The following is a 23,805-nucleotide window of genomic DNA, read 5'->3' as shown; positions in this document are numbered from 1 at the left end:
CGATGACATGGAAACCCAAAGCTCCTCGGACTTGGGTGGCAATTTTAGCCGCAAGCGACATGGGAACCCCTAGTTTCCCAAACTTTGGTAGAAATTTCATTCATGACACAAAATGGAAACCCCATGTGTCCACAGACTTGGGTAGAAGTTTCCATCACATCAAAAATGGACACCCCAAGTTCCCCATACTTTGGTAGCTTTTCGTCACCCCACGACATGGAAATCCCAAGTTCCACAGACTCTCGGGCATTTCAAGTCATGCCATGACATGGAAACCCCCAACTTCCCCGTGCGAGTAGGGACATGAGAACCCCCAGTTTCATAGACTTGAGTGGTTTCTGTCAGTGGTTGTAAACACACTACAACGTGGAATTTTTGAGTTCCCCATACTTGGGGCAATGATTTTGAAACAACCCCAGTTCCCCAAAATTGAGAGGTGGTTTCGATCATCATTGAAACCCCATGTTCCCTACATTAGGGCTTCACTGAAAACCCTGAGTTTCCATCATTCTGTACAATATGAAAACTCATGGTTTCCATTAGGGGTAGGACATGGAAACTCCAAATTTCCCAGGCTTGCGCTGGTTTTCCATCATGTGCTGCGAAATGGAATCCCCATGTTCCCCAGACTTGGATGCCCATTTTGTTCATGGTGCAACATGGAAAACCTAAGTGTTTTTGACTTGGGTTGGTTTTCCATCGTGCCGTGGAATGGAAACTGCCCCTGCCCCCTCCACACCCTCCCATACGACCAACCCCAAGTCATGACATGGAAACCCCAAATTTCCCACCCCCTAAGCAAAGCATTTTTGAGATGTGAACAAAACAAAATTGTTGGTTGAAGGATAAGACAAAGGTGCACTAGCGAGAGAAATGTCTGATTTTTTTTTAATAATGTGTGACAAGAGCATAGTTCTACATCAAGGCAACCAAAGGTTGAATCTTAGTGGATCGTGGTATCAAGGCCACTCTGCCACTTACAATACCTGGTTGTGTATATAAGTCATATGCAAAATAGTATTCTCAATGCCCATTTGGAATTGAACTTCAAAGCTGCCCCGACGAAGATGCTTCACAATCACAATTTGCAAATGACATGGGCCCCTGGGGTGACAAAGTGATGCCCCTACTGCGGGTCAAGATACAGTTGAAGAGTTCCATACACTGCTTCTAGCGTGGATTCCGACTTCGAGGCATTCAGTCATAATCTGACACATGGTATCTTCATGCCACTATATTTTCAACCAAGTGCGGTGACCAGTTGTGTGAATCAATGATTCCTCTCATACTAAATTGAATTACTATTGTGATGTGGTTCATCAGTAGGGTAAAACTAATGTATCTCACGATGGTCTAAGCCCAGATCACATTGCTATTGGTGGGAGAACAATCCAACACTTAGTGAATTTTGCTTCACATGATAGGAAGAGTCGACATAAGAGAATGAAAAAGCAATGTCACGATGAATGCTTGGCTGCCACAAGCAAGTTATCCCTGTGGTAACTTTTTTGACACCTCTAGCTTCAAATTCTAAAAATATAAAGGATCAGTAGGCCATGATTTCATGGCTTTTATTGAAAACCAAAATGAAATGATACTTTACCCTTTTGTTGCAGATGATATTTTTGTTCTCGTTGAGATCATCTTAGGACACATGAGTTATCTTTTAACAGATATGCCACCCCAGCCAAACTCCCCACCTGACAATGTCTTTCGCCTGGATCAATCCACTGAAATGTTCCTTAAGGCCAAACATAGGGGCATTTACCCATCTCCACCCCACGGAATAAGTAAAATAATGTTAAAATTAGTGATATTTCACTTGTGCCACTCCCACTTATTCTATACCTCTCAAGTCATTTCACAAATTCAGACTAGAGTCAAGCTCAACAAGATCTTCTTTCCCCATTAACTCTTCCAAGCTCGTTCCCTTGGTTGTGGTTTCACTATATAGTAGATAGGGATAGTGGGAATATCTTTAATCCATTCATGTGTGTCACTAATTAGATGATGAGGCATTTGGCTACCTTACGAGAGTCATAGTTACTCCCAACGTTTACCCGTGCTTAGTTGAATATCTTCACTTTGACATTTAGAGCATTGGGCAGAAATCACATTGTGTCAGCGTCCATAAGGACCATTGATCTAGATTTAAATAAGAACACAATAAAATACAGAGATAACCATAAAGACAGATATGAAGCGGAAATAATACTTCATTTCATTACTGTAAAATACTGAAATATGCTTACATACAGAAATGGAAATAAACTAGCTAGGGCGATGGTAGCTTATCTCTGAGAAGAGATGTGGTGGCTATATGCCTCTAAACTGTGTTACAATGAGGCTCGAAGGCCTATTTGTTTTTGAGAAACAATGGAAAATACTTAACATCCCAAAACCTAACCCTAGAAGATGAAACGCCAAATTGTGCGCCCCGTTTTGGGTAAGTTGGTACATCAACTTCCCAGGGTCATAACTTTGACACCCGATCTTCGTTTGATGCATGCAATAGCTCATTAGAAAGATATATCCAAGAACTACAACTTTGGGAAGAGAAACATTGGTCCAAGGACCCATGTTGCTCCCGGATTTCCCAAAAATGTCGTTTAGGGTCTCAAAACAACTCCGAAAGTTCACAACCCAAAAAACTGCTAAAAATAGTAAATTGTGCTACAATTATGGAAACTCAAAAAATGAAAGAGATAGTTGTGGGGGTCCAAGTGGAATAGGTGGGTGGCCACCAACATCCACCTGTATCATTCCTCTCCCCTTAGGAAGCAATGGTCCCGATTGCGTTGGGTTCCTCCATCTGCTAAACTTGGTCCCTAGTGAGTTGTTCTGCAATCTCGGATGTGTCCAGTAATGGTGGGAAGTATGGTCGAGGGTAGTACACAGTGAACACTCAATGCAATCGAAGGAATGGGGGAATGCTATGCTTCAAACAATTTTTTCCTGTAGCCTTGGTACTGGTGTAAGGACCATGTCAGAGTGGTCTGAGTTTCTAATGGGCTCTTGTAAGGAATTCTTTCTGTAGATGCAACCAGACTTTGTTGCCCACCTGAAGCTTGTGTGGTACCCCTGTGGTTGAGGAGAAGTTATTCCTGTGTTCTATCATGACTGTATCCCTTTACTGTTGCTTCTGCATGGAGTAACCCTTCAGGGGGGTCATGGAAATGGTGATGATCTTCCCCTTACTTTGGGAGAGAACCAAATAGAAAATGAATTTCCTAGTCTGGGAGATGAGCTTGCTGCCTTTCTTGGCAATGATCAAAGTGGTGGTAGTAGGTGGGGCTACCTCCAGTATCCTATATAATGAATTACACAAAGAAATAATGACAACACGAGGCCTTCACTCATACACAACATGTTGCCTCCACAAGTATGGCTAGCCTAATATTACATCACAAACATCCAAAGGTGTAACATCACACAATACCTTGTCTGTGAAGGGGTTGATGCTGTAGGGAAGGCAACACTATTGGAAAAATTTGAGATCTCATCCTTCATGAAGCCACCCGATACTATATGGTTGTGGGTGTGTTGTAGTCGCTAGGCCCAACCGCTTCACGACCTCTACTGAAATGAGGTTCTTTTAGCTGCCACTATCGACAATGAATTGTAGCAGTGTTGTTGGGAAAAGTATCCAATTCGGAATGCCCCTATCCCACTCTAAGAGGTGATAGTGCCTTAGAAACAAACAAGGAAAACTATCTGAGTATTCTTCTTTATGAGATGTAAATAGAGAAAGAAGGATGTAACTAACCAATGTCTTCCGCTAGTTTGTCGATCCAATCACTCTCTCTTTTGTTCGCTTCCCGCTGCCTGCTCTTTCACTGGTCTAGCTTCACCCATTTCCTGCAAGATCACAAGAGAGGAAAACTACACAAAATACATAGATTCACATTCATAACTAGTTTAGGATCAGATGTAAACTAAATATGCAAATATAACAAAACATCATTGAAATACAAGCATATAGGAGAAACTCAAATAGCTTTATTGATATGATAACATATTCCAAGAGGAGATACAACCAAGTGAGTCCTGATCCAGCATCTACCTCCCAGCAAAGGAAACCCTTCCTCTCCTCCAACAAAGCATAAATCACCCAATGTACTAATCTCAATCTCAAACCAACAACAATTCTCTGCTAAATCAACTGTGAACAGCAAACAAACTCACTCCTAAGATCAAAATGACACTTACGACAGGTCTAGATCTAAGGGCGACAATATGACTAGCTTACTTTTGTAATGGGAAACTGCAAATGATGTAAAAAATAAACAAAGAACAAATACAGTTTCTTTATACAACTGAGGCAGAATTGAGGCAAAGAAAAGGGGTTTCAAATAGGTACACTGACTGATAACAGGCTGCAAAAAACAGAGATAAAACTGAGAAAAAGGAAGCAGGGAACCACGGCTGCACAAGGCAAAGACTGATCAGCGCACCCTCAACACAGAGAAACTGAACTTCAGCGCAGGTAGCCTTCACGGGACCTGCGTTGAAATGCAAAACCTCTTCACAGAGTCTGCGCTGAAGCAGAAATGAGAGTTGTTTCTGGGTTCTGGGTTACGGTTTGCAGTTTAATCTACAGTTTTTGGCCGGATAAAATCTATCAATTAGGTACAATTAGGAGGATGATTTAAAGGAGGACTAAGATCTATCACAAAGGGCTGTTAGAGCACTTGTGGATCAGCTGTTCAGACCATAAACAGGCCCAGTGAGTGGACTAGAGTAGCTGATCTCTACCTTGCATTTGTAGATGGCAAATGCAGTTCGATTCGACACTCTTGAGTTTATGAAATGAATAGCAATAGAAACACAAGTAAACTAACAAGATACTCTCCCCAACGGAGTCGCCAATTTGTTTTTGGGAAAAGTATCCAATTCGGAATGCCCCTATCCCACTCTAAGAGGTGATAGTGCCTTAGCATCAAACAAGGAAAACTATCCGAGTATTCTTCTTTATGAGATGTAAATAGAGAAAGAAGGATGTAACTAACCGGTGTCTTCCACTAGTTTGTCAATCCAATCACTCTCTCTTTTGTTCGCTTCTCACTGCCTGCTCTTTCACTGGTCCAGCTTCACCCAGTTCCTACAAGATCAAAAGAGAGGAAAACTACACAAAAGACATACATTCACATTCATAACTAGTTTAGGATCAGATGTAAACTAAATATGCAAATATAACAAAACATCATTGAAATACAAGCATATAGGAGAAACTCAAATAGATTTATTGATATGATAAAAAAGTCCAAGAGGAGATACAACCAAGTGAGTCCCGATCCAGCATCTACCTCCCAGCAAAGGAAACCCTTCCTCTCCTCCAACAAAGCATAAATCACCCAATGTACTAATCTCAATCTCAAACCAACAACAATTCTCTGCAAAGTACAAAATTCTAGCCTCCTGGACCTCTGGGTGAGAGATCCATATATAGATGTAAGCAGAGAGGATGAGTCAGCTTATGTTTTGACTTGTGGCTTCTCTCTGTCAGTTCTTGCTTCCACTTGGAGGTTGAGGACCTCTTACTCATCACTAGTCGAATTCATTGAGGCAAGTGTCATTGAGGAAGATTCTGGAAGCTTCCAGGGTCTTTCCACCTCGTTGAATGAACTTGCCATTTGTCATTTCCCACTCAGCGCACCCTGGTAGTGCTTTCACCTACGTTGCAGTGCACCTAGCCAGTTTAATCTCTGCATTTCAGCGCAGACAGCTAGTAGAGCCTCTGAATTGATCCTGAATTGACTGTTTCTGAGTTGTTTTTGGTGGAGAACTTCTGGGAGAAGCTGTCATTGGTTGACCTTGTTTCTTTAGGGGTAGGAACAACTCTTTTAGGGACTTTGAATCCCTTGGATTATGGACATTTCATGCTCAATGCTGTAAGGCACAAAAATGTCTATAACAAGCGGCGAACCCTTCACCCACATCTGTGAGTGGAAAAGACGTTCCCCCTCCTCTAGGTCTTCAGGCTCATTCTTTTGGATCTTGGCGGTGATAACAGTGACATTGGGCTCTACATCAGTGATCTAATTCCCTTTCCATTCCCCTTGTCGGGTCCTAACTCAGGGGCGGAACATGCATCTGATTCTGAAGCCTTCAACTCAGCCACCAACAATTGCTTGGTCTGACACTCACTTGTGTTATGAGTGGGACTCTTGTGGAACTCACACCACTTTCCTTTGTCCTTATTTGACTTCATGGTGTTGTTATTTTCTTGCAGCTTCAATGGGTTGTCTTAGGTCACCACGCCTTAGCTTTGTCCTTTGGTCTTCGGATTTGCAAATCCAAAGTCTCACTTTTTTTGTTTGAACTTTTGCTCGATTTTGATAGCATATCGGTATGTCGTGCTGAGCAAGGAGATGTTTAGGAACTCCATCTCTTCCTGGATGTATTTGTGTAGGTAGCCATGAAATTTGAGTACCAAATGCAACTCAGAGTCCTTGATACCCAACTGTGTGCGAAGGGTATGAAAAATGTTTGTGAAATCCAGCACATCTTGGTCCCTTCCCTGTTGCAATGTGGTCCATTTGATGTAATTGTCCTCACAGCTTTTGACAGGTTAGTACTACTCCTTGACGGCATCCCGAAATGAATCCCAAGTGGGTGCGGCTAAAAATAGTGAACTTGTACTTTCATTCTTCTGCTCGTAGTAGGTTTCCCACCAGTCCTTGATGTGGGGGGTTGCTTTGAGAAGAGCAAAAACAATCTTTTCCTGACTTGAAAATTCATGAATAGAAAAATACCCATCTAGCAAATTTAAACATTTAACTACGACATCTGTGTCTATTTGACCCTCGATGATGGGGATTTCAAAATCAACTTGTACCTTAAACGGTGTGGCATTTCCAGAATAGCTGTTTGAAGTCGATGTGTTGCCTCTGTGTAGCCGCTGAAGGATCTGGGCAAAGTTGTCCATCATCGCATTGCTTTGTCACTCGAGGGCTTCTTCAAACAAGATTTTGATAGGATCTCCTACCCCCTCATCTTTCCTTTCATCCACCATGGGAGGCCTTTGGGATTTGCAAGGCTAGTCTTGCAAAGGTTCGACTAGTTCAAGCCCTAACTCCTTATATCCCGACCTCGTTGGGTACATGCAAAAAAAAAAATAGAGAAAAAGCAGACCGCTCTGATACCACTGATCCAAATTTAAACAAGAACGTAATAAAATATAGAGATAACCTAAAGATAGATATGCAGCAGAAAAAATACTTCATTTCATTATTGTAAAATACTGAAATATGCTTACAAATAGAAATGGAAATAAACCAACTAGGGCGATGGTAGCTTATCTCTGAGAAGAGATGTGGTGGCTACATGCCTCTGAACTGTGTTACAATGAGGCTCGAAGGCCTATTTATTGTTGAGAAAAAATGGAAAACCCTTAACATCCCAAAACCTAACCCTAGAAAATGAAACACCAAATTGTGGGCCCAGTTTTGGGTAAGTTGGTACATCAACTTCTTGGGGTTGTAACTTTGGAACCCAATCTTCGTTTGATACGTACAATAGCTTGTTAGAAATATATATCCGAGAACTACAACTTTGGGAAGATAAACATCGGTCCATGGACCCATGTTGCTCCTAGATTTCCCAAAAGACGTCATTTAGGGCCTCAAAACGGATCCGGAAGTTGAGGACCCAAAAAAATGCTAAAAATAGTAAATAGTGCTACAATTACAAAAAATGAAAAACTAAAAGAGACAGTTGTGGGGGTGTAAGTGGGATAGGTTTGTGGCCACCAACATCCACCTGGATCAACCATCGCAATGCTTTGTTTTAATTAAAGATCTAGACTCCCCTTAGCCATACTAGTTCTGAGTCAAATGTTCACTGACTAGGGAGAATCCCCTAGTAGGGGGAATTCTACGTCCATATCCCAATTGGCACATGACTTCCCACCCTTGCCGCAATAACAACTCGAGAAAAATGTCAAAAACCCATGAGTTGAGGCCACAAACCCCTAGGCCCAACCCTTAGAGCCAATCCTTTTCTGGAAGTTACAGATCCATTTTGCTAACTTCCCTTACCTACATTGTTTTATTGATTAGAGGTTGTTCACCTTGCAGACCTAATGCTATTATGAGTATGAACAAGAACGAATGGTACATGGTCCTCCAGATTTTTAAGGGTTCTCAAGGGCACACTGATCACTGCAAGATGTGTAGTGCTCTTCCAGTTGTTGGACCCTATCTCTAGGTGAACCGATTCCAGGGTGGGAAAGATGTTAAAAAAAAACATAACTCTTCTCGGGGCCCCTCACGATGTCTCTGGATTTCCTAACATTGTCACCCACTGCCATGTCTCGGTCTGGGAATATTAACCCGATTCCATTTCAATGCTTGTGTAAAGTGCACCCTTGATAGAAGGCTTCCACATCTCTTAGGATCAACTAACCCATGTCCAAGTGTTGTTCACATGAAACCTTTCCCCACTTTAGTCTTCAAAGTTTGCATTTGAATATTTGCTACTACCACCAAGATCTACACCAAGGTCCAATCCACCCAAGCTCACGCCCTAGTTTTCTCAATGACCCCCACATCCTCCTACTCATCGAAGCGAGGAAATTGCTCCAACAGTCGAGTATAGGTTGCGCGCTTCAGCACCATCCATTTTTGGCACCAGTTGGTTTGGCAGGTCAGTTGTTACACACTCCTTAGTGGATTTTGACTTCCATGACCACCGTCCTACTGTCTTAATCAACCAACATCGTTTATGGGATCTAGATTAGCGTAGTGTTGGAAATAATGCTAAGAGGGAGGGGGGGGGGGGTGAATCAATATTAGCAAGTCAATAATATTTCATTTCCATAATCAGATTCATATATGCTACTTCAGTTAATAGAACTTGCATGTATACACAACTGTATTTAAGGAAACTAGCATATATCGTGCAAACTTATGATTCAGTTAATTTATCATATGTTGATATTTAATTAGTGCATCAGAACCATATAAACAGTAACCAGGTGCAGTAGAACAGACAATCACACACACATGAACACAAGATATAAGGTGGAAACCCAATGTGGATGAAACCACCTACTGTAATCGTCTATATCTTCTTTTAATAAGAAATTTCTTTTTACAAATTTTGTACTGGTACAGTCTTATACCAGTACGCAAGCTTCTACCTGTAGAAGGCTACAACCTTCCCTCATTCTCCAGCTTCTCTTGGAAGGGAGCTACAACCCCCTAGCTCTTGTACTAGCTGATATGTTTACTAGTACGTAGGTGTCAGCCTACAAAAGGCTACAACCTTCTCTTTTCTTCCAGGGACCACATTTCATAAATTTTCAAACTAGATCCATTAATAACATCATTCAAACATCAAATACATCTACATCAATCAATCTCATTTGCACCAGCCACAACTGAATCAATCAATCACTTTTCAGAATGCTGTAACAGTAACCAAAAAATAGTAACTAGAACCCAAAACACTGTAACAACAACCAGAAGTAGCTAAAGCATATTTTATGAGATATACGCTACTTCAATGTGTCGAACCTGCTTGCATATGCATTTTTCTCAAGGCGAACCAGCGTACAGATCTGCAAATCAAATTTAGGATGTATACGCTGTTTTGATATGCAGAACCAACATGTATACATGCCTTTTATGAAGTGAACATGTGTATGGATCTATAAATGATGATTTAATCTTTACAACAATTCCAGACTTCATTTATACATAGATCATCATATTTATAGTCTACAACATGCGCTAGTTATTCAAATAAAATATCAAAACACACCAAGATACTTCACATCAAGCCTTAAGATCTTGACCCATCATTAGATCTTATCCTTCATCAAGCACTAAGGTTCATCGTTGATTCAGATCCAGTTGTGCACCATAACTAAATAACCTGTATTCAAGATCTTGTTCTTCATTAGATATTCAATGCATGAGTGCATTTTCCTAATGATATTCTCCTCCTTTTATAGTCTTAGCCCTTACTCAATACCATGGACCAAAACCACTTAGAACCAATACCTTAGACCAAATACCTGGGGTCAACACTTCAGACAAGATACCTTGGACCAATACCAAGGATCAAAACACCATGGACCAAATACAACGGACCAAAACTAAGTTTTCCAACATGTACATGCCTTTCCTTTCGTGAAAATGAATGTGTACACTATACGTGCCTTTTGGTCTGCGAACCCAAGTGTACACGTGGCTTGGTCAATGGAGAACCTACGTATACCTCTCTTTCTTCATTATGTGAGTTTGAAATATGATCTATCATCTGAGTGAGTTACCATCAAGGACAACACCTGTGTCATAGTGCCAAATCTGTGTCATAATGCCAACAATCTCCCCCTTTGGACTTGATGGTAACCCCAAGTCACTCTCCCCCTTTTTCATCAAGGGCAAAGGGTTATGCTCCCCCTGAGTACATGCTGAATGCTCTGATATGCTGAAGAGTGTTGATTGAGCTCCATGCTCGAGTCCATGCTCCCCCTAAATATAAGCAAGGTTTGCAGAAAGATGTTTTAAAAGAAGAACATGACTCTATACCTCATAAATGATCTTCCTATCACTAATGACTCATACATACATCCATCTCCCAACCAAGTGGGGATATACCAAGTTTGACTCATCCACCCAACCAAGTGGGGATATACCAAACGTTTATACATGTCAAAACAAGAACATTACATCATCCATTGCATGCATAGTAGGTCGTTTCATGACCTTGACATTAAAAGATATACATGACATAGAGATTAAATATATGAAATAAGACCATGATAGTTATCAGCAACTATCATTAGCAGCATCTGTCAATCACCATCCAGACTAGCAACCATGATCTCCCCCTGAACATGTTCCACCTGAATCAGAAACAAATGTGAATTTGTACCAAGATATTCTAAGATAATGCCAACAATGCAGTATTAGAAGTATATGCTCCCCCTGTGCCAGATGATCACTGTCAGACCCATATCAGACTCCTTTCATCTTGAATCTGGCCCACTGTTTTTCTTCAAACCAACATATACGCGACTGTATCCACAGAAACCGGCGTATGTACATGGATATGCTTCATGGAACTCGCATATAACCACTTTTCTATGAAACAGTAAGTTTTAACCGCAATATGATGCATCAACTACTCCCAACTTCTGACTGGGATATTCAAATGTCTCTCTGGGTAGTGGTTTGGTGAATATATCAACAACCTGTTCTTTGGAGGGAACATACTCCAATTTGACCTTTTGTTCAAGAACTTGTTCACATAGAAAATGATATTTGATGGGTATGTGCTTAGTCTTGGAATGCATGATTGGATTCTTTGAAATACTGATTGCACTTGTATTATCACATAGAATGGAGATGGGTGGAATACATGTGATCTAAATGTCTTTCAATGTTTGCATCATCCAAAGGAGTTGTGTGCAGTAAGATGCAACAGCCACATATTTTGCTTCATATGTAGATAATGCAATTGAACTTTGTTTCTTTCTGAACCAAGACACTTATTTGGAACCCATATAGAATGCACCACCACTAGTGTTTTTTCTGTCATCAATGCTTCCTACCCAATATGCATCTATATATGCATTAAGAATAAGATCTATATCTCTCGGATGACATAAACCAAATTCTGTGTTCCTTGAATATTTTTGAAAATCCTTTTGACTGCTTGAAGGTGTGATTCCTTTGGATTGGCTTGGAATCTTCCAATTATTCCCACTACATGCATGATGTCTAGTCGGGTACCCGTTAGATAAAGCAGACTGCCAATCATGGATCTGTAGGTTGGTTGATGTACTGCTGCTGATTCATCATTTGAGTTGAGACTGCATCCTATTACCATAGGGGTACATATTGGTTTAGAATCTTCCATACCATATTTTTTCAAGATCTGCTTGAGATACTTGGTTTGTGACAAAAAAATACCATCTTTCTTTTATTGAACTTGTAGACCAAGAAAATATGTGAGCTCACCAAGCAAGGACATTTCAAATTCTTGCTGAATTACCAAAGCAAAGTTTTGACTCATGGCTTCTTCATTGCTACCAAAAATGATATCATCAACATACACAACAAGTATTAACAATTTATTATTGTCAATATTTGTATATAGATTGCTATCAGCTGATCCTTTTGAAAAACCTTATTGATGGAGGTATTTGTCAAGATGGTAATACCAAGCCCTTGGAGCTTGCTTTAGACCATAGAGAGCCTTTCTGAGTCTGCATACAAGTTTTGGATCATTTCCAAGGATGAATCCAACTGGTTGCTCAATATATACTTCTTCTTCTAAGTCCCCATTAAGAAAGGAAAATTTTACATCCATTTGGTATACTTTGAATTTATGAAAACTAGAAAGAGCAAGGGACATTCTTATGGCTTCAAGTCTAGCAATAGGTGGAAAAGTATCTTCAAAATCTATACCTTCTTGTTGAGCATATCCTTTACAAACAAGTTTGGCCTTGTTTCTAATAACCTCACCATTTTCATTCAGCTTGTTTTTGAATATCCATTTGGTTCCTATGATATTCTTATCATAAGGTCTAGGAACTAATTCCCAAGTATTATTCTTTTCAATTTGCTCAATTTCTTCATTCATGGCCTTGACCCAACATTCATATTTGTATGCTTCATTTATATTTTTAGGTTTGATGGAGGAAAGCAATGTTAGATAGCTTTAAGCTTCTGTAATAAGTCTTCTTGTCTGCACACCACCCTCTTTCTGTCCCAAAATTTGAGTCTCTGGATGAATTTTCTGAACATACCTGGATGGAGTCTTTTCTTCTGCCGTTATCTGTTCTTCTGGTGCTTCATTGGTTTCTTCTTTAGAATTAGTCTGACTTGATGTGGAACGATAATCCTCATCTTCTCCATAATCTTCGATTTTTACCTGATTTGGATTTTTGCATCCTTCATCAACCGCAACATCAATACTTTCAATAATTTTCCCAATTCTTTTATTATAACACTTATACCCTTTACTTCGAGAAGAGTAACCAAGGAGAATGCCTTCATCTACTCTGGGTTCAAACTTGCCAAGTTTTTCATCAGTCCTTTTGATGTAACGTTTGCTTCCAAAAACTTTGAAGTATTTTATGGTAGGAGTCTTACCATACCAAATTTCATGTGGAGTTTGAGTGTTGTTTACCCAAACATTTTCTTTGTTGAGAATAGTGATGGCAGCGAATGCAACTTTACCCCAGAAGGTTGCAAGAGTTCCAGAATCATCTAGCATAGCATGAATTGTTTGTTGAACATTTTTTTTCATCCTTTCTACCACTCCATTTTGCTGAGGAGTCCTTGCAGTGGAGAATTGCCTTTTTATTCCATGTTCTTCACAAAAGTCAAAGAATTCATCCAAGGTGAATTCCCCTCCTCAATCAGATCTAAGACATTTGATTTTTTGGTTTGATTCATTTTCAACCAGGGCTTTGAAGGCTTTTAATTTTTCAAATGCTTCATCTTTATGCTTTAGAATCCCTATCCAACACATTCTGGAAAAATCATCAATGAACAATATAAAGTATTCCTCTCCACAAGGTGAATTTTTCCTTGATGGACCACATAAATCAGTATGAACAAGTTCAAGAGGCTTATTTGCTGATCCTTCCTTTTCAGGGAATTGCGACTTGCTTTGCTTACCAAATTGACATGATTTGCATATTTTATTTTCTAGAATGCTGATATTAGGAAGATCACGAACAACCTGGAATTTGCTTGCTTTTCCTATTTGAGAGAAGCTTAGATGCCCCAATCTTCTATGCCATAGCTAGTGTTCATAATTTTTTCTTAGATAGCATTGTTGTTGTCCTCCCTTGAGTATATATAAGTTGTTGGGAGTTATTATACCTTTTATCATGGTTTCTCCTGTATCAAGCTCACAAACAAGACATCCATTTGATCAAAATACTACTTCATTTCCTTGATCACACATTTGAATGACACTCAACAGGTTATGCTTTAGACCATCAACATACATAACATTCCCAGCTTTAACTTTTTCTTTTAAAAGAACAGAACCTTTACCTTTTATGACAACAGGAGTGTCATTTCCAAATGAGACCTTCTTTTCCTTTTCTAAGGCATTATATGACTGAAGTTTTTCTTTATCACCTGTCATGTGTTTCGAGCATCCACTATCGATGTACCAATGATTTTCTTGTCTTTCTGTATACAGGGCTATACCACATATTTCTTTTTGTGTTCCTTTCTTTCTCCATATTTTGTGATTTAATGAAGTTTTCTCCTTCTGAGATGTTTGCTGAAATTTACTCCTGCATTTAGATTCTTCGTGACCAAAGTTGTTGCAGATAGGGCATTCTATTTCATTTTCAAGGAGAGAAAAGTTATTGTAGGTCTATTTCATGATCCCCATCACATTCCTTTGATTTCATGCTTCTCTATTCATGATGGTCTTGTAAGCAACACATTGATCAGCTTTGTGTCCAAAGTTATGACATGAAGAACATTGGCGATTAAAGAAGTTCCTGCGATTATCGAATCTACTGACGTGGTGATTGTAGTTGCTATTTATATTCATTCTTCAAGTAGATTGAGTATGATTTACCTGAGGTTTGTAGATTTTGTTCATCCTTGAAGTAAATTGAGCCTGATTTACTTGGTGATCTGCTTTATGCCTTTGTTGTCAATTGTGAAACTGTTCACTACTCTTTGCTGCATCAAGATAGCTTTTAGTGGAGGTTGACGACTTCTGTGCTTGGGATGCTTCTTCAATATATCCAAGACCTGTCTTTATCAGAGGAGAACACTGCACTTTGATAATTTCATTTAAGTTTTCTGATCCTTTAGTAAATCTAAGGTTGAGAGCTTTTGTTTTCTCAATATCCTTTCTTAGACCCACAATTTCACATTCTAGTTTTTCATTGTGTTTTTCTCTTTCAGCAAGTTGGAATGTCAGAGTATCTATAATCATATTATTTTCTTCTAAACAGATTTTGAGTTTAGATATTTCTTCATAAAGGTCTTCTTCATCTAAAGCATCCAAGAAATCATCATCTTCAAAAGCCATTAGCAGTATATAGTCATTACTATTTTCATCTTCATCGCTATTTGATAAACCATCACTATCTTCATGAGTATAGTAGCTCTTCTTACTTACACTTTGTTTTCTATTCCATTTTGCTGATTCATTACCTTTATCAAGCTTATCTTTATGAGGACATTTGGTAGCATAATGACCGACTCTTCCACAAGAAAAACATTTGAAAGGTAGTTTACCTCTGAATCTCCCAGACACATTGAAGGTTCTTGACAAATTTTGCTTCTTCCTTTCCTTCTGAAATATGTCCTGATTTATTGAGTTCTTCTCTTCCTGAAGCTTTGAATGCAACTTCTTTCATATCTTATGGACCTCCTTTTCTCATTTTGAAAGCAGTTAAGATTCTGTGCAGCTGTGTCATAGTAATAGTCTGAAGATCCTGCTTTTATTCTATGGCAGATACTTTTGATTCAAACTTATTAGACAAGGATCTTAAAACCTTTTCAACTAAAGTAACTTCTTTTATCTCTTCACCCAAGTTCTTCATGCAATTAAAAATCTCATCTATACATAAGAAGTAACTAGCGATACTTTCACCATTATGCCTTTTGAGAGTTTCATATTGAATTCTGAGAGATTGCAGTTTTGCAAGTTTTACCTGATTGTCTCCTTCATAGCTTAGAATGATCTTGTCCCATATTTCTTTGGCGGTTTTGAGCTGCATAACTTTGACAAATTTTGATTGTGACAAACTCCCCAATAATGTATTGATAGCCTTGGCATTAGTTTCATATTTCTTTTTACCTGCCATATCTGTAGGAATTGCTGATGGAAATGTATATCCTCCTTCCACGATTTCCCAGACATCTGTTCCAAGAGATTGAAGATAGGTTGTGGTTCTTACCTTCCAATAAATGAAGTTTCTCCCATCAAAGATTGGTGGTCTAATGGATCCCTCTCTTTCGTAGTTACTCATGATGATAGATCTTCCTTCAAGCAATCAAGCTTCTTTTGAAGGACCTTCTCTAATACCAATTGTTGGAAATAATACTGAGAGGGGGGGTGAATCAGTATTAGCAAGTCAATAATATTTCATTTCCATAATCAGATTCATATACGCTACTTCAGTTAATGGAACTTGTGTGTATACGCAAATGTATTTAAAGCAACTAGCGTATATCTTGCAAACTTATGATTTAGTTAATTTATCATATGTTGATCTTTAATCAGTGAATTATAACCATATAAACAGTAACCAGGTGTAGTATAATAGAAAATCACACACACATGAACACAAGATATAAGGTGGAAACCCAATGTGGGTGAAAACCACCTACTGCAATCGTCTCTATCTTCTTTTAATAAGAAACTTCTTTTTACAATTTTTGTACTGGTGCAACCATATACCAGTATGCAAGATTCTACTTGTAGAAGGCTACAACCTTCTTTCATTCTCCAGCTTCTCCTGGAAGGGAGCTACAACTCCCTAGCTCTTGTACTAGCTGATATGTTTACTAGTACGTAGGTGCCGGCCTACAGAAGGCTACAACCTTCTCTTTTCTTCCAGGGACCACGTTTCATAAATTTTCAGACTAGATCCATCAATAACATCATTCAAACATCAAATACATCTGCATCAATCAACCTCCTTTCCACCAACCACAACTGAATCAATCAATCACTTTTCAGAATGCTGTAACAGTAACCAGAAAACAGTAACTAGAACCTAGAACACTATAACAACCACCAAAAGTAGCTAAAGCATAGTTTATGAGATATAGGCTACTTCAATGTGTTGAACCTGCGTGCATATGAACTTTTCTCAGGGTGAACCTATGTACATATCTGCAAATCAAATTTAAGATGTATATGCTGTTTTGATATGCAGAACCAGCGTGTATACATGCCTTTTCTAAAGTGAACCTGCATACAAATCTATAAATGATGATTTAATCTTTACAAAAATTCCAAACTTCAGTTATACCCAGATCATCATATTTATAGTCTACAACATGCACCAGTTATTCAGATAAAAGATCAAAACACACAAATATACTTCACTTCAAGCCTTAAGATATTGACCCATCATTAGATATTATCCTTCATCAAGCATTAAGGTTCATCCTTCATTCAGATCCAGTTGTGCACCATAACCCAATAACCTATATTCTAGATCTTGCTCTTCATTAGATATTCAATGCATGAGTGCATTTACCTAATGATATTCTCCTCCTTTTATAGTCTTAGCCCTTACTCAATACCATGGACCAAAACCACTTAGAACCAATACCTTGGACCAAATACCTGGGGTCAAAACTTCGAACGAGATACCTTGGACCAATCCCAAGGATCAAAATACCATGGACCAAAACTAAGTTTTCCAACATGTACGTGCCTTTCCTTCCATGAAAATGCGTGTGTACGCTATACGCGCCTTTTGGTCTGCGAACCCACATGTACACACGGCTTGGTCAATGGAGAACCTATCTATACCTCTCTTTCTTCATTCTGTGAGTTTGAACTATAATCTGTCATCTGAGTGATTTGCCATCAAGGACAACACCTGTGTCATAGTGCCAAATTTGTGTCATAATGCCAACACACGAAATTCGACACCATAACTCGAATTTCTATTCATCCCACATCGCTAGTTTTTCTTACCAAAAATGGACACTTGGAGCTCTCGATTTCATGGCACAACTCAATGGAGCAACCACACCCTCTTAACTATTTAAATTTTGAGAATAGGTCCAGGGAATTACTCCCTCGATGCCTCTAATAATTTCCTTTACATGATAAAACTTGCATGTGACGTCCAACAATCCTGAGGGAAACATCGGAGGAAACCAACTACTAGATGGTTCAATTAGTCTTTTGCCCCTATACACAAGTCAGACAAATGATTTTCACATCCGTATTGCTACGATCCTTCACCAGAGATTCATATGGCTTTGCCCTGCTTAGGAATATTTCACCATCTTTCGAGTCCCAATAGGTGTGATCGACTCCCCTTCACATAAGCTCAATATCAGTCGATGATGAACCCTCTGAGAGAGGGGATGTCACCCACCACCTTGCTTGTGCCTCATGTTTTTCAAACCCTCTGACTTTCACACATGTTAAACTCCTTGTTCTGTGTTTTAAGACAGTTTGAATGGAAATCTTGTCAACAAACGCCGTGAGCACGTAGGTTCACATGACCCGCTACAAGGATGCATGCTTCATTCTTCAACCACTGCAATACAAAACTGACAAGTAGTACTCCAACTTCACTTGTGATGATGCAATAGCCCGTGTTGGTTTACACCTCAAGTCGAGCAACGGACTAGCCTAAGTCGTTCCACATTCTACCAAGATGCATCGACAACCTCCATCCTCTTCCCTTTTGGAAATTTAAAACACTATTTAACTCTCCTTTCAAATTCCTTTTAGTCTTTCCCTCTTGGTACTTGTTCGCTATCGGTCTCTCACCCTTATGTAGCCTTGGACAGAATTTACCACCCTATTAGGGTTGCATTCCCGAACAACCCGACTCACCGACAATGCCTCGTGAGGTGGCAAGGTCTTGGCCCGACGGGGCTGTCACCCTCTTAGGCACCCATTTCCAAGGGACTTGGACTAGGTACACTACTGAGGACTTCTACAGAATACAATTTAGGTGACACTACCACCCGATTTTCATTTTGGGCTCTTCCCAGTTTTCTCACTGCTACTAGGGGAATCCTTTTAAGTTTATTTTCCTATGCTTAAATATATGTTTAAACTCAATGAGTGTTATCGCTTGGGATGAGGTCGCAAGTTTCAAGCTAAATATTCACTCTCCAATGGGAGGACGAGAGAAAAGAAAGTTTGAACAATGCCACACAAAACCTGCATCAGCTAATGTCGATTGCCAAACCAAGGGGACAAGATCACCACTTACCGACGAACACCATGAAACATCACTTGACGTATTTTAGCTAACCACACCATAAAGGGTATAGATTACTAGATTCATTTCATGCTAACATATTATATGGAGCACATTTGAATGGGATGTGACACCCAGATAGATGTGCCCTCGACCAAGGCCTCGAGCGCAAATTGTGTTAAAAGACCTGATGATTCATGGGATTATGCAATTCATAATAAGTATCAAATTTTGATACATTCTTCATCGTAACAAGATCCAAGATATCCATTTCCGAGAGTCTTTTCCACGTATTACCAAAAAATCCCCACAATGCTTAATAAGGCATCCCCCACAACAAATGGCTAAAATCCAACCCAATGCCAAATGCATCACAAAAAGAAACAAGCAACAAGCACCCCTCTCCATTGAGACAAGTGCACTCCATAACCCACTCAATAAAGAGAGGCTCAAATAGAGACAAATAATCTCCCTGAACCCCGTGCCTTTGTAAAGAATGGGGTAACCTGCAAGGAATGGTGATCGAGAAGGACTAGGGTGGCCACCCCAAAACTCACACTTCTTTTCATCCTTCCCAAACCCCAAACCAAAACACAACCCCACTTTCTCCATAAGGCTAAGGGAAAAAAGGAGTTAAGGAATAAAAACACATGAAAGAAAGAGAAACAAAGGTGTCTACCCCCTCACAAGAGGACGCTCAAAAAAATAACAATATTCCCAAGCCCCACGACCCTGCAAAAAGCGGGGAATTACAAGGAACGATGATCAATAAGGACTATGGTGGCTTACCTAGAAACTCATACTGCTTTTCATCCTTTATGAATACCAATCCTTAAAAAATTCACCCTTTTCTCCATAAAGGTAAGGTTCGAAAGGAGGAAGGGAAGAAAACAAGGTGATATAAAGAGAAAAAAAATGTGTTTACCAATGAAGAAGAGGAGGCTCTAGGCCCTGTGCCCTCTCAAAAAGATGGGACCTACAATGAAAAGTGATTGATAACAACTAGGGTGGTGACCATGGGAGCTCGCACTACATTTCATCCTTCCTGAACACCAGTCCACAACAATTCCCCCTTTTCTTCGTAAAGCTAGGGACCGAAAGGAAGAAGGGAAGAAAACAAGGTGAAAGAAAGGGAAACCAAACATGGCTACCGGATCACAAGGGGAGGCTAAAACAAATTACAATCTTTCCAAGCCTCGTTCCTTCACAAAAAGGGGGGAGTTGAATGGAACAATGAACAAGAAGGACTAGGGAGGCCACCCGGGGTGCTCACGCTGCTTATCATCCTTCCCGGACACCAATCCAAAACAATCCCCCCTTTTCTTCATAAACTTAGGGGCCGAGAGGAAGAAAGGAAGAAAATAAGGTGAAATAAATCAAACATGGCAACAGGCTCACAAGGGGAGGCTCAAATAAAGTACAAGCTTTCCAAGCCTTGTTCCTTCACAAAAAGGGGGGAACTGCAGGGAACGATGACCTGGAAGGACTAGGGAGGCCACCTCGAGAGCTCGCGCTGCTTTTCATCCTTACTGAACACCATTCCACAACAATTCATCCTTTCCTCTATAAATCTAGAGGCAAAAAGGAAGAAGGGAAGAAAGCAGCATGAAAGAAAGAGATATCAAACATGACTCCCGGCTCACAAGGGGAGGCTCAAACAAAGAACAGGATTCCCAAACCCCATGCCTTTGCAAAAAGGGGCGAACTGCAAGGGATGACGATCAAGAAGGACTAGGGTGTCCTACCCCTCAAACTCGCACTTATTTTCATCCTTCCTAAACACCAATCCACAACAATCCCCCCTTTTCTCCATAAAGCTAGGGTCCAAAAGGAAGAAGGGAAGAAAACAACACAAAAGAAACAAAAATCCCAAGAAAAGAGAGGCTCACCAACACATCGAGGAGATGTTTCCTAACCAAAAATAAAGAAAAAAAGACACCAAATCAAACCATCCCACCTCTTGACACCCTTCCACATACATTACGGCACAACACCCTTTCTAGCTTATAACATAACAAATGATAATAAAAATAACCAAGAAAATAAATCACGACCTAAACTTGACGACTAGAAAAGATGAGGCTCGGGATGAGACTAGTGTCTAGAGCACGTTACTTAGAGGTAAACAACCCCCCAACCAGGCACAAGGCTTTAGATGACAAATAAACTAATAGAAAACCCAGCCTTCTATTGCACCCCTCCATTCAGAAAACACCCAACAACCTTTCCTGCAAGAAAGTTTAGGTGGGTCAAAAATTGAACTCCAAAGAGGAGTTGTTGCGGGCTGACACTCAATCATGGATAAAGCCATGGGCCACAAATACATCAATGGTTCAAGGCCACTAAAGAGAGGGATGTCTATAGAGTGCACACCATGACATTGTTGCAATCACACAGAAAAAATAGGCTTGACCTCAAAACAAGAAATCACACGGGCCTACATTGCAATCAAAACCCACCCAACCTGAACCTAAAAAATGACCCCCTACTATAAATGATCCTACTATATTTTCGCTTACAGTAACCTTGTTACGACTTCTCCTTCCTCTAAATGATAAGGTTCAATGAGATTATCACATTGTTGACAGCAACGAACCATCATCATCAATGCAATCCAAACACTTCACAGGATCATTCAATCGGTAGGAGTGATGGGCGATGTCTATAGAGGGCAGGGATGTAGTCAACACAAGTTGATGACACACTTACTAGGAATTCATCATTTAAGACCAATAATTGCAATGGTCTATCCCCATCATGATGAAATTTGAGAATATTTCTCAACCCTCTCGAACTAGGAAGAAAAAATCATCGGTTGCATCAGTGTAGAGCATATGTGGCCCAGGACATATAGGGGCATCACAGAATTATTATTTCCTCAAAATTCCATGGCCTAAATGGCCATAATCCCTCGAAGAAGATGGCTACGAAGGGGAACCTCCACGTAGCTAGTTAGAAGGCTAAGTTCTCATTTTTTATCGGAATTAACCATACAAATCGCTCCACCAACTAAGAATGACGATGCACCACCACCCATAAAATCAAGAAAGATCTCTCAAAATGTCAATCCTTACTATGTATGGACATGGTAAGTTTCCCTGTGTTGAGTCAAATAAGCCAGAGGCTCCACTCCTAGTGGTGCCTTTTCGTCAATTCCTTTAAGTTTCATCCTTTCAACCATACTCCCCCCAGAACCCAAACACTCTTATTTCTCAAAAGGTTCTGGCAAAGTCCTTAGAGAAACATCTGTTGATCTGTGGTCGACATTGTTTATGGTTGATACTAGAAAGGTATTTGATTGTCTTCAAGCCCCGATCTTTCATTATTGATTAATGAAAACATCCATAGAAAATGCTTTCGCAGTGGTCCATCTTTCATAAATCCAAGAATTTCACCTCTGACAATGAAATACGAATGCCCCCAATAGTCCTTATTAATCATTACTCTAGTCCCGAAGGCCAACATAATAGGGCCAGACTCCTACCATCTTATTCCATGCTAATGTACTCAGAGCATAAGCTTGCTTTGAGAACTATAATTTTTTCAAAGTAACAGCATTGAAGTCATGACCTAGCCAATTAAGGCCAAGAGCACACCGCTGATAAAAGGGAAAAAAGGGTAGGTGCACACCAAGTAGGCAAACCAAACTTTGCAACCCAATATCCAACAACGAGCGTTTTAACTGCAACAACGTAAATATACGTTACTGCAGTTGGAATTACCGTGACTACTAGCATCAGAATTTCCCTCCAATGGATCCTTATTGAGGGATTTATATTGTACTCATTCCAATTACTAGACTCGATGAGATGAGTATTGTTATTTATTTTCACTACCTCCCCATGTCAAGATTGGGTAATTTGTGTGCACGCTGCCTTCCATGGATGTGGTAGTCATTTCTTAGGCTCCCTCTCTAGAATCGAACCCTAACTCTTTGTCACCCATCACCACCATGGTAGGCCTCTATCCTACCATCGAAAGTTTATAGGGAAGAAATTTGAATGAAGCATCACCAACACAAGGGTTGTGTGATCCATCGAGTTATCATGATTCACTGAAGAAGTGGGCAACCTGGCACCGACCTTTTATCTAAAAATTGCATCCCTTCCAAAGAGTTGGGACTTGGTGAACGTATTAGCTCTAGAATTACTACAGTTATTTGAGTAGTATGGTATCATCAAAAAATCTATAAATAATTTAATGAACCATCTACAGTTTCATGGTCTAAATTATTTCATACTTATATATGCATAACTTAATCTTTGAGACAAGCATATGGCTACTTGTAGGATCAACTAGGTAGCACCCTCCCACTTCAATGGGTATTCCAAGTGCTCTCTTACCAAGAGCCAACCTGAACACCCATCAAATCAAAGAGATGTAAAAATATCATGTAAACTTGTATACCTTGCACACCTTGCATCCCAAGAAGGGAACACACACTACATGCCAAAGGCATGCAAAATAAATGTCAACCTCAAATGTAATTGATGATGGCTACAAGATCCAGAAAGTGAAAAAGTGGGTAAACATACCGAGTCACAACACACCAAGGCTAGTTCGGAGTTTGAAACCACCCCAAAACCAACAATAAAACGAGCAATCACTCACCCACTCCCTTAGAAATGCCTCCCAAACCCTCCCCATCCCACACTAAGGCCACCTAGGAGCCCACCCAAACAACAACAACAGTGGACCTCGATCACTTGATCGCCTGTGGTAGCCTTGATTAAAAGGAAATGGAAGGAAATAAATGGAGAATGACCAACCACGTAACCTCTATATTAGAAATGACCCCCAACCCTCCCTACCCTACACTGATGCCACCTAAGAGTCGACTCGAGTAGCAAAAATGGTGGACCTCAATCTCTCGATCACCTGCAACAACCTCGATGTGA

The 23,805-nt window shown here is 39.9% G+C and overlaps 1 non-coding gene and 2 pseudogenes across 1 annotated transcript; all 3 read right to left on the bottom strand.

Annotated features, from left to right (window-relative positions):
- Nucleotides 1-918: 918 nt before the first annotated feature.
- On the bottom strand, nt 919-1,917 carry LOC149228685 (25S ribosomal RNA; annotated as a pseudogene; the record flags this gene model as incomplete).
- A 17,118-nt stretch (nt 1,918-19,035) lies between these two features.
- On the bottom strand, nt 19,036-19,189 carry LOC149228684 (5.8S ribosomal RNA). The gene has a single exon (XR_016248540.1). It is a non-coding gene; the product is annotated as a 5.8S ribosomal RNA (ribosomal RNA).
- Nucleotides 19,190-21,399: 2,210 nt separating this feature from the next.
- On the bottom strand, nt 21,400-23,209 carry LOC149228683 (18S ribosomal RNA; annotated as a pseudogene).
- Between the last annotated feature and the right edge of the window lie 596 nt (nt 23,210-23,805).

The sequence above is a fragment of the Pinus tabuliformis genome, chromosome J (assembly GCF_031772625.1).
Source record: "Pinus tabuliformis cultivar Carrire ecotype Pingquan chromosome J, CPIR1, whole genome shotgun sequence".
NCBI lineage: Eukaryota > Viridiplantae > Streptophyta > Pinopsida > Pinales > Pinaceae > Pinus > Pinus tabuliformis.
Note: the sequence above shows the minus strand (reverse complement) of the source record. Positions and strands in the feature narration are given on the sequence as shown.